This window comes from Diceros bicornis, chromosome 11, assembly GCF_020826845.1.
Source record: "Diceros bicornis minor isolate mBicDic1 chromosome 11, mDicBic1.mat.cur, whole genome shotgun sequence".
NCBI classification, from domain to species: Eukaryota; Metazoa; Chordata; class Mammalia; order Perissodactyla; family Rhinocerotidae; genus Diceros; species Diceros bicornis.
Genome location: NC_080750.1, coordinates 36,646,068 through 36,662,733, shown reverse-complemented (window position 1 = coordinate 36,662,733; position 16,666 = coordinate 36,646,068). Strand labels below are relative to the sequence as shown.

At 40.2% G+C, this 16,666-nt stretch overlaps 1 protein-coding gene across 1 annotated transcript in view; it reads right to left on the bottom strand.

The window, feature by feature from the left end:
• The window catches only part of ARHGAP10 (Rho GTPase activating protein 10), a 291,364-nt gene that overhangs the window by 234,047 nt on the left and 40,651 nt on the right, over positions 1-16,666 (bottom strand). The window lies entirely within an intron of this gene.

Genomic DNA, 16,666 nt, shown 5'->3' with positions numbered 1-16,666 from the left:
TACTTCAAAAAAAATTACAAATGACCAAATAATTAACATCTATGTTTCTCCATTTCTCCAACTCTGTGATACAGGAAAAAGCTTCATGGGGAAATACTGGGAGAGCATCTAATGTCTGTGGAGTACACAAAGATTATTTGATTAAAAAGCCACACAGAATGCTAAGCTATGATATTAATTTCTTTGGGCGGTGCCATCAATCTTAGTTATATTCTTTACTCTCTTTGAAGTAGAATATGAAAGGTGATGATAACTGGTGATAGACAGAACTTTCTTTTGCAAGAAGGAACATTTTATAAGGTCATTCAAATATTTCATAGTAAAAACAGAAGGTATATTATTTTAGACTTTACCAAAAATGATTAGTATTAAAATGGGGAAAAAATACACAGCATGACATTCAATCTCAGTCAATATAATTTAAGAGTGGATTCTTTTCTTCTTGTATTCTGATAGGTTTTCCATTTTCTTCTTGTATTCCGATAGGTTTTCCATTTTCTTCTTGTATTCTGATAGGTTTTCCATTTGTGGTACAAATTCCTTGGTGTGTTCATGTTATCAAGTCCAAAACACTACAGCACTGCAAGGTTCTCTTCTAGATAACTCTGACTTAGTTTGCTACAGTGAAACAAATACTGGATTCCTCAGCGAGAGCCTAGTTCTAGTCTGGATTCTGCAGTTAACCAGCAACGGGACCTCTGGACCAGTCACTTACCTGGGTCTCAACAGACGGTAAACTATAAAGTAAGACAGCTCAATGATATGGTTTGCTAAATGTAGAAAAATAAATGCCAAACTTTTCTGACACTTTTCATTGCTTTTAAAAATCTAACGTTTAAGAAGGAATGACTAGGGACAAGAACATAGACTCTTTTCTCCCTGCTCCTCTTCACTAAGCATTATAAACCCTGGAAATAATGAAAAAAACAACCCAAGAAGAACTCTGAAAGGTGGTAAGAAGAAAGCAAACCAGTTTGTGACTCCAGGACCAGAAGAACAAGCACAGCAAAGGCTGTCTTGCATCCTCCCACCCAAAGAAGGTGGCCACTCAGACCTGCTATGTCCCAATCCCCTTCCTAACAACAGCAGGCAGCCCATGTAGGCTCATCCCTACCCCAGATGGAAGGAGAGTCCCTCTGGCAACGTCAGGCAAGTCCTACACCACCCAAAAGAAGGATCTATTGGAAGCCCCATGAACAATAAGCAACCAGGGGAGCTGACATATGCACTACGGCAGGTGGATACAACAGGAGGAACCCAGCCATGAGTGGCCTGGCCCAGGAAGTCTCTCTGCTTCCACAGGCCTGAGACTCCCTTCCTTTGCCCAGAGACCTCGGGGAAGCCATAAGGCACCAGTAGAGAGATCTCACCTCAACAAGTGACTGGATCAAGAGGGCCTCTCTGCCCACCACAGACAGGAGGATCCCACCACACTCAGGGAAGCCTCTAGTTCCCAGGAGCCTGAGTCTACCTTCCTCCACCAAAAGATACCCAGTGGCCCAGCCGAGGGAAACCCCTTCCACCCCCTCAGCCAGTGCCAACAAGGAGCAACGGAGCTCCAATGACACCTGATCGACCAAGCAGATTAAAATAACACCACAAAGGCTCTGAAAATTAAACTGTCATTGAAACCACAGCCCACAAATGTAGGCCAGGACTTGTGTGCTAAAACTAAACCGGGTAACTACCTGCTAAAATTAAAGATTTAAATGGGACCCAGAATAACCTAACATATCTATACAACATAATCAAAAATCACTCACCATACCAAGAACAAGCAAAACCACAACTTGAACGAAAAAAGCCAATCAACTGATGCTAACCCTGAGATAAATCAGATGTTGGAATTAACTGATAAGGACTTTAAAGCATCAAAGTCTTTAAGAATTTCAACACTCAATTATAAATTCTGTTGAAACAAATGAAAAAAATAGAAATTCTCAGCAAATAAATAGAAGATACAAAAGAGAACCAAATATAAAGACTATACAACTGGAAAATACAGTAACGGAAATAAAAACTCACTTGATGGGCTCAATAGAAGAGTGGAGATGAAAGAGAACAGAATCAGTGAACTTGAAGAAAGCACAATAGAATTCATTCAATCTGAACAACAGAGAAAACATAGGCTGAAAAAATGAATAGAGCCCCAGGGACCTTGGAACAATAAAAGATCCAATATTTTTATCATCAGAGTCCCAGAAGGAGAGAAATGGAGTGAGGCTAGAAGAGCACTCAAGAAACGATGGCTTAATAAGAAACGATGAAATCCAGCCATTTGTGACAACATGGATGGACATTGAGGGTATAATGCAAAGTGAAATAAGTCAGAGGGAGAAGGTCAAATACCGTATGATTTCCTTCATTAAGTAGTAGATAATAACAACAATAAACAAACACATAGGGACAGAGATTGGACTGGTGGTTACCAGAGGGGAAGGGGGGAGGGAGGAGGGTGAAAGGGATAATTCGGTACATGTGTGTGGTGACGGGTTGTAATTAGTATTTTGGTAGTGAACATGATGTAATCTATGCAGAAATAGAAGGACAATGATGTACACCTGAAATTTTTACAATGTCATAAACCAATGTTACTGCAATAAACAAAAAATTAAAAAAAAAAAAAAAAAAAGAAACGATGGCTTAAAACTACCCCAATTAGGGGCCAGCCCCGTGGCTTAGCAGTTAAGTGCGTGAGCTCCGCTGGTGGTGGCCCGGGGTTCGGATCCCGGGCGCGCACTGATGCGCCGCTTCTCCAGCCATGCTGGGGCCGCGTCCCACATACAGCAACTAGAAGGCTGTGCAGCTATGACGTACAGCTATCTACTGGGGCTTTGGGGGAAAATAAATAAATAAATAAACAAAATTAAAAGTAAATTTTAAAAAAATAAAAATAAATAAATAAAGTAAAACTATCCCAATTGGGTGCAAGTCAGAAACATACAGATTTAAGAAGCTGAGCAAACTCCTGAATCGGGAAAAACCCAAAGAAATCCATGCCAAGGCTGAGGTCCATGATAAAACATCATAACATCATAACTAAACTTCTGAAAACTAAAGACAAAAAAAATCTTGAAAGCAGCCAGAGAGAAACAACATACTCTCTGCAGGGGACCATCAACTGAATGACAGCGAATTTCTCATCTGAAAGCACGGAGGCTAAAGGAAGTAGCACAACACTTTTTAAGTGCAGAAAGAAGAGAACAATCAACCCCAAATTCTATATCCAGCAAAGTATCCTTCAGGAATGAATGGCAAACAGACATTCTCAAACAAAGGAAACTACAAGAATGTGTCACTAACAAACCTACCTTTAAAGAGAAAATGACTATTAAATAAAGAATTATATTTTCCAACAAAGGTTTAAAACTGTCTATGCAAAGACCGCTAACTTCATAGTTTATACTCTAACCAGGGAGAGAGAACACATACACAGCAAAAATACAAATAATAATAGCAGGTGTTGTGTACGTGCCACAGCCAAGGGCTAACTAACAAAATCGGTTCAGAGGTAGGTACGAATATTCTCAGCTGCCAAAACCAGAGGAAATTTCACAGACAAGGCGTGACTTAAACTGGCCCTTGAATAACGCAGTACATTTAAAAAGAGCTGCTGAAAGGGTGTGTCCATCATGAAAAATCACACAAGCAAAACTGAAGAGATGCAAAAACAGAAAGTGTGTTTAGGGGACAGAAGAGGGAGGACCTATTTGTCTCACACATAACAAGCACCTGACGAGGAGACAAAGAAGAATCAGACACAATTCCTGGCCTTCAGTCTAACAGGAGAAAAGCAGAGGAAAACAGGATTGTAATATAACATAGAAACGCTACAAGAGGACTGGCTGAACAGACTTCAGGGAACCCGTCACAGGGCACAACTAATTCCTCCTCGGAGGTTTCACAGTATTGGTGACAGCTGAGCTGGATCTCAACACATGAGACAGACGTGACCCGTCAGGAGAGGGGAGGGTACATGGGACCATGAGAATGACATAAAGAAATCCAGGCGTGCTCTGGCACAGTATAACGGGGGTCATGGAAGGATGAGGGATACTTATGGCAGGCTGGGATCAACGGAAAGGAGCTGGGCTAAGACGCTGAATTTTCATCTTGAGGGTAATAAGGAGTTGTGGGAGAATTTTAAGCAAAAGAGTGATACCAAAAAGAAAAAAATCTACCACCATGAGGACCCTGTATAGAATCTAATGAAAGGAAAAGGGACTAGAGTAAGGAAGACCAGTTAGAGATCATTCAGTTCATTTTGGTTCAACATAAGTTTGAACCTACGATGTGCCAGGCTTTAGGTCAGAGGCTTAAAACACAAAGATGAATGTTTTCCATCCCTGTTCTTCCAAATCAAGGAGGTATCAATGCGAGGACAGAACAGAAGAGAAAGTAGAAACTACATTCTAAAGCCATTTCAGAGCTAGAATCAACACGACTCTGTGAGAGAAGAGCTATGTGGTGTGAAGGAAAAGAGAAGAATGAGGTTTTTACATTAGAAAGGGTAGAACTTTCTAAAGTAAAAATGTAATGTTCTAACTATGGGCAGTACTCCCACTCTAGAAATAAAGAAAAAAAGAGGTGGAGTAGCATTTGGGTAGAATATTGAGTAGGAATTTACACACTTTCCTTAAGATTCTGTTCTGGTGTAATCTCTTCCAGGAGGACCCTCCTGACAGCCTCTCCACGCACTAGATTTAGGTCTCCCTTTCCACTGTGTTAAAAAAAAAAATGCTCACAGTTATATAGATATATTTTACCACAATGTATTATATTTATACATTTTTATATATATTTACATATAACATATTGTGTTTGTCTCTCCCACTAGATTCCTCAAGGGTGGGGATTATTATATTCATTTTTGTATGTCCACTGCATGACTCAGGAAGTAGGGCTTCAATAAATGTTCAACAAATGGAGAAAATATAAGAAACTTCATACCGTAACAAAATCACATATTTTCTATTGCATTCCTAGATCACTCCTCCCCTACTATCAGAATAGAAAAAAGTTTAAATCAACAGCTCCAAGTATTCTGTTTGAAGAGTCTAAGAAAATTAATCATGTTCCCCAAAAGCATAAATCATAACATTATAAAGGTTGATCAACACATCTGAGGCTCCAGCAGGTCCTCATCTGGTCACCTCACATTTACTGAGCACCTGCCACATGCAGGGCACCATGGTGAATACCACAAAGCTCCTACCTCCCAGGAGCTCAACTCCAGAAGCTCCCTTTGTGAATCATTCACTAGACAATGTTTCATAAAGAAAATTCTGTCCTCTGAAGGACTGACCTCTAGAAAACCCCCCAGAAGGACTCACCAGCTGGCCAAAGGGAGAGCTCCCTCTCAGTCAAAGGAATGTAATTCGGGCTACAGTAGAACTGAGACACTCCAATAAATTTTCAAGGGAAAAAAAGAGAATAGGAAGAAGAATACACAAATAGAGTAAAAGGAAAAAAGCAAGGACACTACACATTGTATACTGTTATGCAAAGGCAAGCAGACCACATATAAGAACTACAAGTGCCACCCTTGACTAGCAGCTGCTACCTTACAAAGAAAGCTACAGGAGAAATTAATATTTTGTTAGATATTATACTTACATGAAACTGATTATAATCAATGGCAAAGTGGCTGGAAACTTAAAAACATACTCTAAATATTGAAATGGATTTTTTTCTTTTATGGTAAAGTATAAATGATGACATGTTGGAAACAACCCAGAAATCCTTCAGAAGGATAAATTAATTGCGCTATACTTACATGGTGGAACACCATAAGAACATTAAAAATTATGTTTTGATAAAACATTTAGTAGCACTGTAATATGTTCATTACTAGTTGCATGATCTTGGGCTACTGTGACCTCTCAGCCTCAGTTTCCTCATCTGTGAAATGGGGATAATGGAATTCTAGGCAACAATGAGAATGAACAATCCACAACTACATATAATACAGCACAACAAAAAAATACATACTATATGATTCCACTTCCAGGAAATACAAAAACAGAAAAACTTGCTGTAGAAGTTAAGGGGACATAAGGGGGACTCCCACAGTGTCTGTCATGTTCGATGTATTCTTCTTCTGGGTGCTGGTTATACAACTACATACAATTCATGAAAGTCCATCCAGCTGTACATGTATGAAAGTGTACTTCTCAATATATATGCTAAATTTCAATAAACAGTTTTAAAAATCAGGATAATTATAGGATCGTCTTCATAGGGATGTGGCGAGAATTAAAATTATGTTACAGAGATTAACTATATATAAAATGTTTGCCACCTAATACATGGGTGAGTGCACAATAAATATCAGGTATTCTTGTAATCCTGCCAGGGCTGACCACATGAGAAGCTCTATTAAATGTTCACTGAATGAACAAATCCCTCAGGTTAAATGATTTGCTGCCAACCTCTGCAATCCCAAAACTACTTTAAAAATTTACTATAGCGCTTACTTTATACTTTGCACCATAACGATTTGTGCTGAAGCTTGTCACTCCCTTACACGTACAACTCCCTAAGGGCAGAGCACGTGATAGTTTTGCAGCCCTCACAACACACAGAGCAGCAAAGAGGCTCAATAAATGTCTGCTGATTCTGTGATTCGCAGAATATTCTAAGAACGGAAGAATGATTTGAAAGTTGTCAAAAATTTTAACTGCAAAATAATATCCCTTGTAAGCTTTATTTTTTAATGTGTTAAAAACCTACCGTGTGTGTGAAGTTTATGTTTTGTTAAAAATGCCCATTTGTTTCCACTTGTTCACTTATTCATTCATTCTGCAAATACATTGAAGCACAAAGGTGTGTAGGATCAGGTTTCCACATTACACTCAGTTTATTGCACTGCTAAGAGAGAAGACATATAAACAGCCACGGATTTGCTCTGTGAGGCACCTCAGCAGAGGAGCATCACTGACTCTGGATTGGTGTTTACGCTAATTCCTTGACTTGGTGATTCCTGGAAAACTTGGGTAGTATACATTGGAACACTAAGAAGTGAGGGAACACCTGTGCTTTCTAATTTTAGGATGGGATCAGAGCACTTTTATCCCCTACCCAGAGCCCAGGCTGAGATGGACAAACTTTTTCGGATCTCTGTGCTAGTGGGCAAGCTTTTTCTGGTCCACTCCTTCACCAAGGATGCAGCCATTGGAGGGTCCTGGCTAACTAGATACGGGGGAAGATCCCAGGTCCAACTCCTCACTCAAGGCTTAATTCTCTCTCCCCATATTGGTGTTAAGACTCCAAACGTCTTGCTTCTGACCCTGCTGAAAGCTCAACTCCTAGTATACTGCTCTAGAATTATGTCTTTTCCTCATGGTCAGATTCCAGGGATTTTCCACGCTTTTTAAATAAGCACATCTGTGCATTTAAGGACGTGTATTACAGTTTACCCAACATTGCTAAGTATTTTGTAAACTGAAACCCCGACACTATATTTTTAATGTACCTTCGACACAGGTCTCTTGGGACTCCCACAGGTAAAGCTCAACTGAAAAGGAGCTCACAATCCAAAACTTAAAAAGCACACAAGGAAAAAGTCCACTGTGAACAAAACAGAGCAGACACTACAAAAAGGCAGGGATTAGACCCACGATGAATTTTAAATAATAGACCTAAGAGATATACTACAAACCAGTTAATTTAAAATAATTACAGACATAAAAGCAGGAATCAAATATACATGAAGAGAAGTGTTGCAAACTGACCCAAGCCCACTTGGCCACCCAGCAAATGTCAGATTCTTTTCAAAAACACTGACAGTCTCTAACAGATAGCAGGGTAGGGTTATGCATTCCTCCTGCATCCCCTCCATACCAGCTGGCACGTTACAATGAAACCAAACCTTACTACCCAATTCTGCCAAACCAACAAATGTTTACTAATGAGATTTATTCACACAAAAAGAACTACAGGGCCGGCCCTGTGGCTTAGCGGTTAAGTGCGCGTGCTCCGATGCTGGCGGCCTGGGTTCGGATCCAGGGGGTGCACATACGGGCCACTTCTCCAGCCATGTTGAGGCCGCGTCCCACATACAGCAACTAGAAGGAGGTGCAGCTATGACATACAACTATGTACTGGGGCTTTGGGGGAAAAATAAATAAATAAATAAAATTATAAAAAAAAAAAAAAAGAACTACAAATTGAGCAGCATCTCTCGAGTAACCTGATCCATTGCTTATAGAACTATAAATGATACAATTTTGAGGAAAAAATTGGAATTAGCTAACAAAGTTAAACATCAGGATACCTAATGAAGCATTTCCAGTCCCAGATAGGATTCAAGAGACCATCTTGATCATGGCCAGCAAGACTCACATATACGAATATTCATAAAATAATGGTTCATAACAACAAAACTGGAAATAATACAAATGCCTATTCGAAGGTGAAATGATAGAAAAATGATAATGCTGGGGAATGTCATATGGCACTAAAAATGAATGGACCAAAGCCAATGCAACAATTTGGATAAATCACGCTAATAATGGGGAATGAGAAGAGCAAAGCCCAGAAGGAAGACCACGTATAGAACTGGATGACAAGGAATGAAAAGCCCAAGAATGTATATGGGGGGGAGGAGGCAGAGGGATGGAATGGGGAGAAGCACAAGCAAATGTACGTTGTTGGCAATGTTTCAAACCTTGATGAGCTCACAGGTATTCATTATATTAAAAATATGCATAGGGGCCGGCCCCATGGCATAGCGGTTAAGTTCTCAAGTTTCGCTTCGGCAGCCTGGGGTTTGCTGGTTCAGATCCTGGGCGCGGACCTACTCACCACTCATCAAGCCACGCTGAGGCGACGTCCCACATAGAAGAGCTACAACTCTACAACTATGATACACCAACTATGTACTGGGGCTTTGGGGAGGGAAGAAAGAAAAGAAAGAAAAGAAAGAAAAGAAAGAAAAGAAAGAAAAGAAAGAAAAGAAAGAAAAGAAAGAAAAGAAAGAAAAGAAAGAAAAGAAAGAAAAGAAAGAAAAGAAAGAAAAGAAAGAAAAGAAAGAAAAGAAAGAAAAGAAAGAAAAGAAAGAAAAGAAAGAAAGAAAGAAAGAAAGAAAGAAAGAAAGGAAGAAAGAAAGAAAGGAAGAAAGAAAGGAAGAAAGGAAGGAAGAAAGGAAGGAAGAAAGAAAGGAAGAAAGGAAGAAAGAAAGGAAGGAAGAAAGAAAGGAAGAAAGGAAGAAAGAAAGGAAGAAAGAAAGGAAGGAAGAAAGGAAGGAAGAAAGGAAGAAAGAAAGGAAGGAAGAAAGGAAGGAAGAAAGGAAGAAAGAAAGGAAGGAAGAAAGGAAGGAAGGAAGGAAGAAAGAAAGGAAGAAAGAAAGAAAGGAAGGAAGGAAGAAAGAAAGGAAGAAAGAAAGAAAGGAAGGAAGGAAGAAAGAAAGGAAGAAAGAAAGAAAGGAAGGAAGGAAGAAAGAAAGGAAGAAAGAAAGAAAGGAAGGAAGGAAGAAAGAAAGGAAGAAAGAAAGAAAGGAAGGAAGGAAGAAAGAAAGGAAGAAAGAAAGAAAGGAAGGAAGGAAGAAAGAAAGAAAGAAAGAAAGAAAGGAAGGAAGGAAGAAAGAAAGAAAGAAAGAAAGAAAGGAAGAAAGGAAGAAAGGAAGAAAGAAAGAAAGAAAGGAAGAAAGGAAGAAAGGAAGAAAGGAAGAAAGAAAGGAAGAAAGGAAGAAAGGAAGAAAGGAAGAAAGAAAGAAAGAAAGAAAGAAAGAAAGAAAGAAAGAAAGAAAGGAAGAAAGAAAGGAAGAAAGAAAGAAAGAGAGAGGAAGATTGGCAACAGATGTTAGCACAGGGCCACTCTTCTTCCAAAAAACAAACATATATACGCGTAAATGAGAGGGCCATCCAAAGCCCAATGATGATAACATGTCATGAATCAAGGATTAAGATCAATCCACTTCTATGTATCTGAGTCCCACCACCACCAATAAAGAGGTGGGGGTATATTATGAACAGGCAATTCACAGAAGCAGCAGCCTGAAGAGCCAAAGGACCTGTAATAAGATATTCAACCTCACTGCAATAAGGGAAACGCAGCATTAAAGCTAGAAACAGTAAGGTATCACTTTACACCCAATAGGTGAGCAAAAACTCAAATATCGCAGAAGAGGCAGATTAATGAGATCACTGATATATTGTAGGGGGAATGTGAACTGGCTACTGTGTAGAGCAATGTGGCACTATCTAGTAAAGTTGGAGATAAGCTTGGAGTTGAAGATACTTACTTCCCATCACCCAGTAATTCCACACTTACATATGTTCCCAGAAAAACCCACATGCACACATCAGGAGGCATGTACAAAAATGTCCACAGCAGTGCTGTTTAGAATAAGGAAAATCTGGAAACAGTCCAAAAATATCTGACAACAGGAGATTAATACGATGTAGAATAATCATACAATGGAATACTATAGATATCAGTTTTAAAAAAGAACTAGAGCTATGTATCAAAAGGAATAAATCTCAAATATTGTGACTGTTTTTTTCTCTCAAGGTACACAAGAATATATACACTTTGCTATCTTTTTCATAAAGTTTTTTAAATGATATATTTTATATTGCTAATAAACTCATTCATACATAATAAAAGTATAAAAACATGCCTGGCAGTGATATACCCCACATCCAGGATAGTGGTTACTTCTAGAAAGGGAAAGAGAGACACAGGACAGGAGGGAGAACACAGAGGTCTTCAATCCCCATTGATGTTTATTTCTCATATTAAAAGAAATATTTTGACATTTCTTTCAAACGTTAAGATCTGATAAAGCCAGGTATGAGTACTTAGATATTCATTATATCATATATATATTACGTATGTTTACAATATGTCATATAAAATATAAAAGGAAAATCAGGGCAAGATTTCAACTTGATAAAGTTTATTTGAAAGAAGATGGGAAGAAAATACAGTAGTCCCCTCTTATTCTCAGGGGATACGTTCCAAGATCCCCAATGATGCCTGAAACCACGCATAGTACCGAACCCTGAATACATTATGTTTTTTCCTGTACCTACATACCTATGATAAAGTTTAATTTATAAATCAGGCACAGTGAGAGATTAACAATAACTAACAATAAAATAGAAATTATAACAATATACTATAATAAAAGTTATCGTAGTTCTTAGATTTTTTTTCTTTCCATATTAAGTCGAGAACTTTTACTTCTTCATTTAAAAGAAGCACTTTACAACTTCTCTTGGGCATACTGGAATTGCCAGCATCACTACTCTTGCACTTTGAGGCCATTATTAAGTAAAATAAGGGCTACTTGAACATAAGTGCTGTGATACCTCAAAAGTCGATCTGATAACCAAGCCGGCTACTAAGTGTCTAACAGGCAGGGAGCATATACAGTGTGGATACATTGGACAAAGGGAAGATTCACGTCCCAGGTGGGAACGAGCAGGACAGTGTGAGGTTTCATCACACTACTCAGAACAGCGTGCAATTTAAAACTTATGAATTGCTTATTTCTGGAATTTTCCATTTAATATTGTGGACCACGGTTGACCTTGGTTAACAAACCACAGAAAGCGAAACCGAGGTGGGGGGCCTACTGCACCTGTTTGTATATGACTTTAATACCCGCTACCAAATGGCTCAAATAAGATAAATGGCTTTGGGCCGGCCCTGTGGCGTAGCAGTTAAGCGCACATGCTCCGCTGCTGGTGGCCCAGGTTTGGATTCGAGGCGTGCACCGAGGCACCGCTTGTCAGGCCATGCCGACGTGGCATCCCATACAAGGTGGAGGAAGATAGGCACAGATGTTAGCCAAGGCCAGTAGTCTCAGCAAAAAGAGGAGGCTTGGCATCGGATGTTAGCTCAGGGCTGATCTTCCTCACACACACAAAAAAACATAAATAGCTTTATCTTATTATCCCTTTGGCCTAGAACCCAGCACAGGGCCTGACTCATAAGATGTGCTCAAATAAATATTTGCTGAATAAACTGGACAAGCATGTAGAAAAAAATTCAAATTATTAACTTAGTCATCTCTGAATATTTTCAAACACATTAATCACATCTCTGAATATTTGTGAGTATGAATAATAATTATTGATACATTGGATCTTCTCTTATATCGAAAACATACTTTCTACCAGATAGCCGATTCAAAAAAAACAGCATCATTGTGTGTTAGTACGTTTGTGTCCCCCTAAAACTCATATGTTGAAGCCCTGACTCCCAATGGGATGGTATTAGGAGGTGGGGTCTTTGGGAGGTAATTAGGTTTAGATGAGGTCATGAGGGTGGGGCCCCCATGAAGGGATTAGTGTCCTTGTAAGAGGAAGAGACCAGAGCTCGCTCTCTCCACCATGTCAGGACACAGCGAGAAGGTATGCAAGGAAGGAACAGGGCTCTCACCAGGAACAAATCTGCCAGCACCTTGATCTTGGACTTACTTCCCAGCCTCCAGAACTGGGAGTCTTGTTTAAGCCATTTAGTCTACGACATTTTGTTATAGCAACTCAAGCTGAGATACAAGATAAAAAAAAAAAATTTCTGCTCAATAAGAACAGAATAAATTGCTAATAAAAAAGCACCTGATGTGAGCCCTCATAAATCCCTGTCAAGGAGAGCTGATGAGACTCCTACATATCATTTGGATCCTGTCTCCCTGGACCAACAGGAATGCTCCGATTTTAAATGACTTCCCCACTGTTTTACAGAGAAAAACTTTAGTTTATTGGGGAAAGCCCTAAATAGGAAGAAAAATACAAAAGTTCTGAGTTCTGATATCTCCTAGCTGTGTGACATTGGGCAGGCCAGTTAATCTCTATTTACCTGACAACCTTATTGAAATCATGAGATTGGTCCAGGTGACCAAAGTCTCTTCAGCTTCAGAATTAGGTATTGCAGGGGCCGGCCCCCATGGCTTAGTAGTTAAGTGCGCGCGCTCCACTACCGGCGGCCTGGGGTTCGGATCCCGGGCGCGCACCGACGCACCGCTTCTCCCGCCATGCTGAGGCCGCGTCCCACATACAGCAACTAGAAGAATATGCAACTATGACATACAACTATTTACTGGGGTTTTGGGGAGAAAAAGGGGAAAAAAAGGAGGAGGATTGGCAATAGATGTTAGCTCAGGGCCGGTCTTCCTCAGCAAAAAGAGGAGGACTGGCATGGATGTTAGCTCAGGGCTGATGTGCCTCACAAAAAAAATAAGAATTAGGTATTGCACTAAGTAGGAATTTCTGAACATCTCACTTAAGATATGTGGAGACCGTAACCCAGAGTCACTCAGTCTGCTTACGCAGAAATATACCTTAACAAAATATTGCTTAGGTTATAATTATACCAGGCTAAATTTAAGATTATAGCTAAACTGACTTCCACAAAATAGAAAGAAAGCAGATGTTTATAAAAAGACCCTCTTTTCCCAGTACTCACTCCCCAAAACAGACAGAGCTGCTAAAAGGGGAGGCCACTCAAAAAAAGCAGTCACCACCTTGAAGTTTTCACTAATGTCATCAATTAGCGAAAATTTCACTAGCTGAGGAAAACTGATGCTGCTGCCATAAGGACTGAAGGGATTTATGGCATCAATATCGTATTATTTAATAAATATTAATTGACGTTCTAACCTAGACTTTGTTTTATTCCACTTGAGTGACTTTCTAGATGTTGCTTTATAGCTTATGCATAACAAATAATAAAGCATGAATATTTTCTCAAGCATACAAAAATATCTAGCTTTCCTGATGTCATAGGAATCTACCAAAACACTTATAATCATAGTTCTCTACAAATATCTCACAATGATAGTATTTCTTTTCATTTTTACCAACAAGAAAAATCTAGCACAGATATCATTTATTGAGATAATGTAGACTGTTTATTACCCACCGTTCAAGTTATACACACAGAACATTCCCAAATGTGCATATAGTTCTCTACAAATATCTCACAATGATACTATCCTTCTTTTCATTTTTACCAACAAGAGAGATCTAACACCGATATCATTTATCGAGCTAATGCAGACTAGTTACCCGCTGCTCAAGTTATATGCCCACAACATCCCCAGACATACATAAAGGCACAGAGGAGGCTGGCAGAGGTGAAGGGGAGGGATCTGTCCTTCCCGGCCCAATGTGATTATCACATGACCCTCGGTCCTTGCCCCCAAGCTCACCAAGGTTTGGACAAACAGAAGTACTTTCAGAATTTTTCCCTCATTCTTTCACTTGCCCTCAGAAGAACTTACTCTTTTAAAGAAAAAACAAGCGATTATGGTGTCAATATGGGGTCTCGGGTGTGTGTTTGGTTTATGGATATAGGGGATAGGAGGCCTGGAGAGGAAGAACTGACAAACTCTAAAGTAAATTCTCATGAATTTCTTTCATATCTGGGAACTACTTGGGTTTTAAGACACTTAGCCCTGATTTTTCCCTAAGCCCCTTATTCCTAATCCTACCCAATGCACCCACCTCACACCCTCCACACTCATTTGCTAACTCTCAGACCCTCTCACCCTCACAGATCTAGTGCTTCGCATTAACTCCAACCACAATGCTGCTGTTTGTCCCACTGGGTACCAGGACTTCTCCTAAGGTTACTGTATTAGTATTTGTGTTATCAGAAGACCAGAGTTAAGGCTGTTATTACTTGATATGCTGTGTACATAAGGCGATAGGAATTCAATGGTCACAGGACCAGGTGGCTCAGGTAAAGTGACCAAAGGACAATAGGGGAATAGGTCAGGAGGACCCAGCCAGTGCAGCATGAAGGCAGTGGGCTAGGACTTGGCCCCACCGGGGTCAGAAAGCCTGAGGGGAGTCCAGAGGTGAGACCAAAATGAGGCTTTTCTCATTCTAATCCCATCCAACAACTGCCTCTCCCGCTCTGAATCCTTCCAGTGCACCCACCGCCTAACAAACACAACCCCAAATTCCTTGGCTGATATTCGCAGCCTTCCAGTCTGCCTGCACCGCCCCCTTCCATTACTCCACTCCAGCCCAGAAAATGATTCCTTCTTACCTTCACAAGCTCCATCTTCTCCCTCTGCTGACATTTTGCTCCTGCTGTTTCCTAAACTGAAAATACTCATCACTTATCCAATCTGTTTGTTTAAACCCTGCATTTACTCATTCAAATATTGAGCCCCCACTCTGCCAAGTGCATCTCAAATGCCACTTAACCAAAAGAAAAAAAAATGCAATACTACTTCTGCTAAGAAATCACACCTGGGGGCCGGCCCTGTAGCATAGCAGTTGAGTGAGTGCGCTCCGCTGCTGGTGGCCCGGGTTCGGATCCCGGGCGCGCACAGACGCACCGCTTGTCAGGCCATGCTGAGGTGGCGTCCCATATTACAAAAAAAAAATAGAGGAGGATGGGCATGGATGTTAGCCCAGGGCCAGTCTTCCTCAGCAGAAAAAAGAGGAGGATTGGCATGGATGTTAGCTCAGGGTTGATATTCCTCAAGAAAAAAAAAAAAAAGAAATCACACCTGATCCTCCAGTTTCCTTCCTGTCTTCCAAAGGCCTACAGAACCTTATGTGTTACAACCCTGACCTTCGAGCTCCCACCTCTCAGTATTTGTTGGGCAAGATAAGACTAGCGAACAAGAGACTAACTTTCTTCAGCATAAGGACTGAGCATTCCTGGCCCCTTCGGAATAGGGATGGGAGTGCTTCAAAAACGAAGGAGTGACTTACATATTACCAAATGCAGCCAAGCAGGTGAAGATAAGAAGTAAAAAGCATCTACTACACTGAGTCCAAGGAGATCAGAGCCTTGGGGAGGGCAATCGTCACTAATAGAAAGCAGAAAACAGACTACAGTGGGTTGAGCAAAGAAAGAGGGGGACGTAAGGAAATGGAGACTGAATATAGATTCATTTTTGTACCCACCTTTCCTCCACCCATACCACCAAATAACTCTAACAGGTCTTACGTGTTCAAGATAGTAATTACTGTTGAATAAATTAATTCAAACATAAAAATTAATTTGTGCCATGCAGTATACATGACTCACATCATCTCCACCAATGCTTTAAGTTACCATTTTATCCTCAAGTAACCATTTTATCCTCAACTACTCTCTGAAATATTGCAGCCTTTTTCCTACCACACTGTGAAAATGTTTCATGGAATTTTTCCCCCTTTTGCTCCTACAGAAGGGAAAGCATCTAGGTTAAGGGAATGAGATAATGGGAAAGAGGAAGAGGAAAATCCTTCTGATAAATTTTGAGACACTACTTTTCCCTGCCATTGGTAAGAAGTGAACTTCTTTCTGTGGGTCCCTCAAAGGGTTCCTACACCGCCTATTCTCACAGGGCAATTATTCAGGGAGTCATACAACTTGAATGTTGGTATTGCCAGATCCACAAAACAAATGTATTTAGACACTACACTTGGTCAGCTTTTCGTAGTAACATCAATGCAAATCAACTGATATGATGCAGCTGCCTAAGAGCAGCTTCCAGCTTTCCAGCTGCCTTCTAATAAGGCCAGTTCCACTTAACAACCGACTTTCAGACTCTGCTTAGAACTGTCACAGCTCCTTAGCCTAGGGTCTCCTTCTGCCTTATATTTAACCAAAAAAGCAACTTTGCCTATGAACAATTAGGAAACCAGTAGTTTTTAAAGGATCCACCTCAGAAAAAGTATTGTCCGTAAACATGAACACACCAACCTCA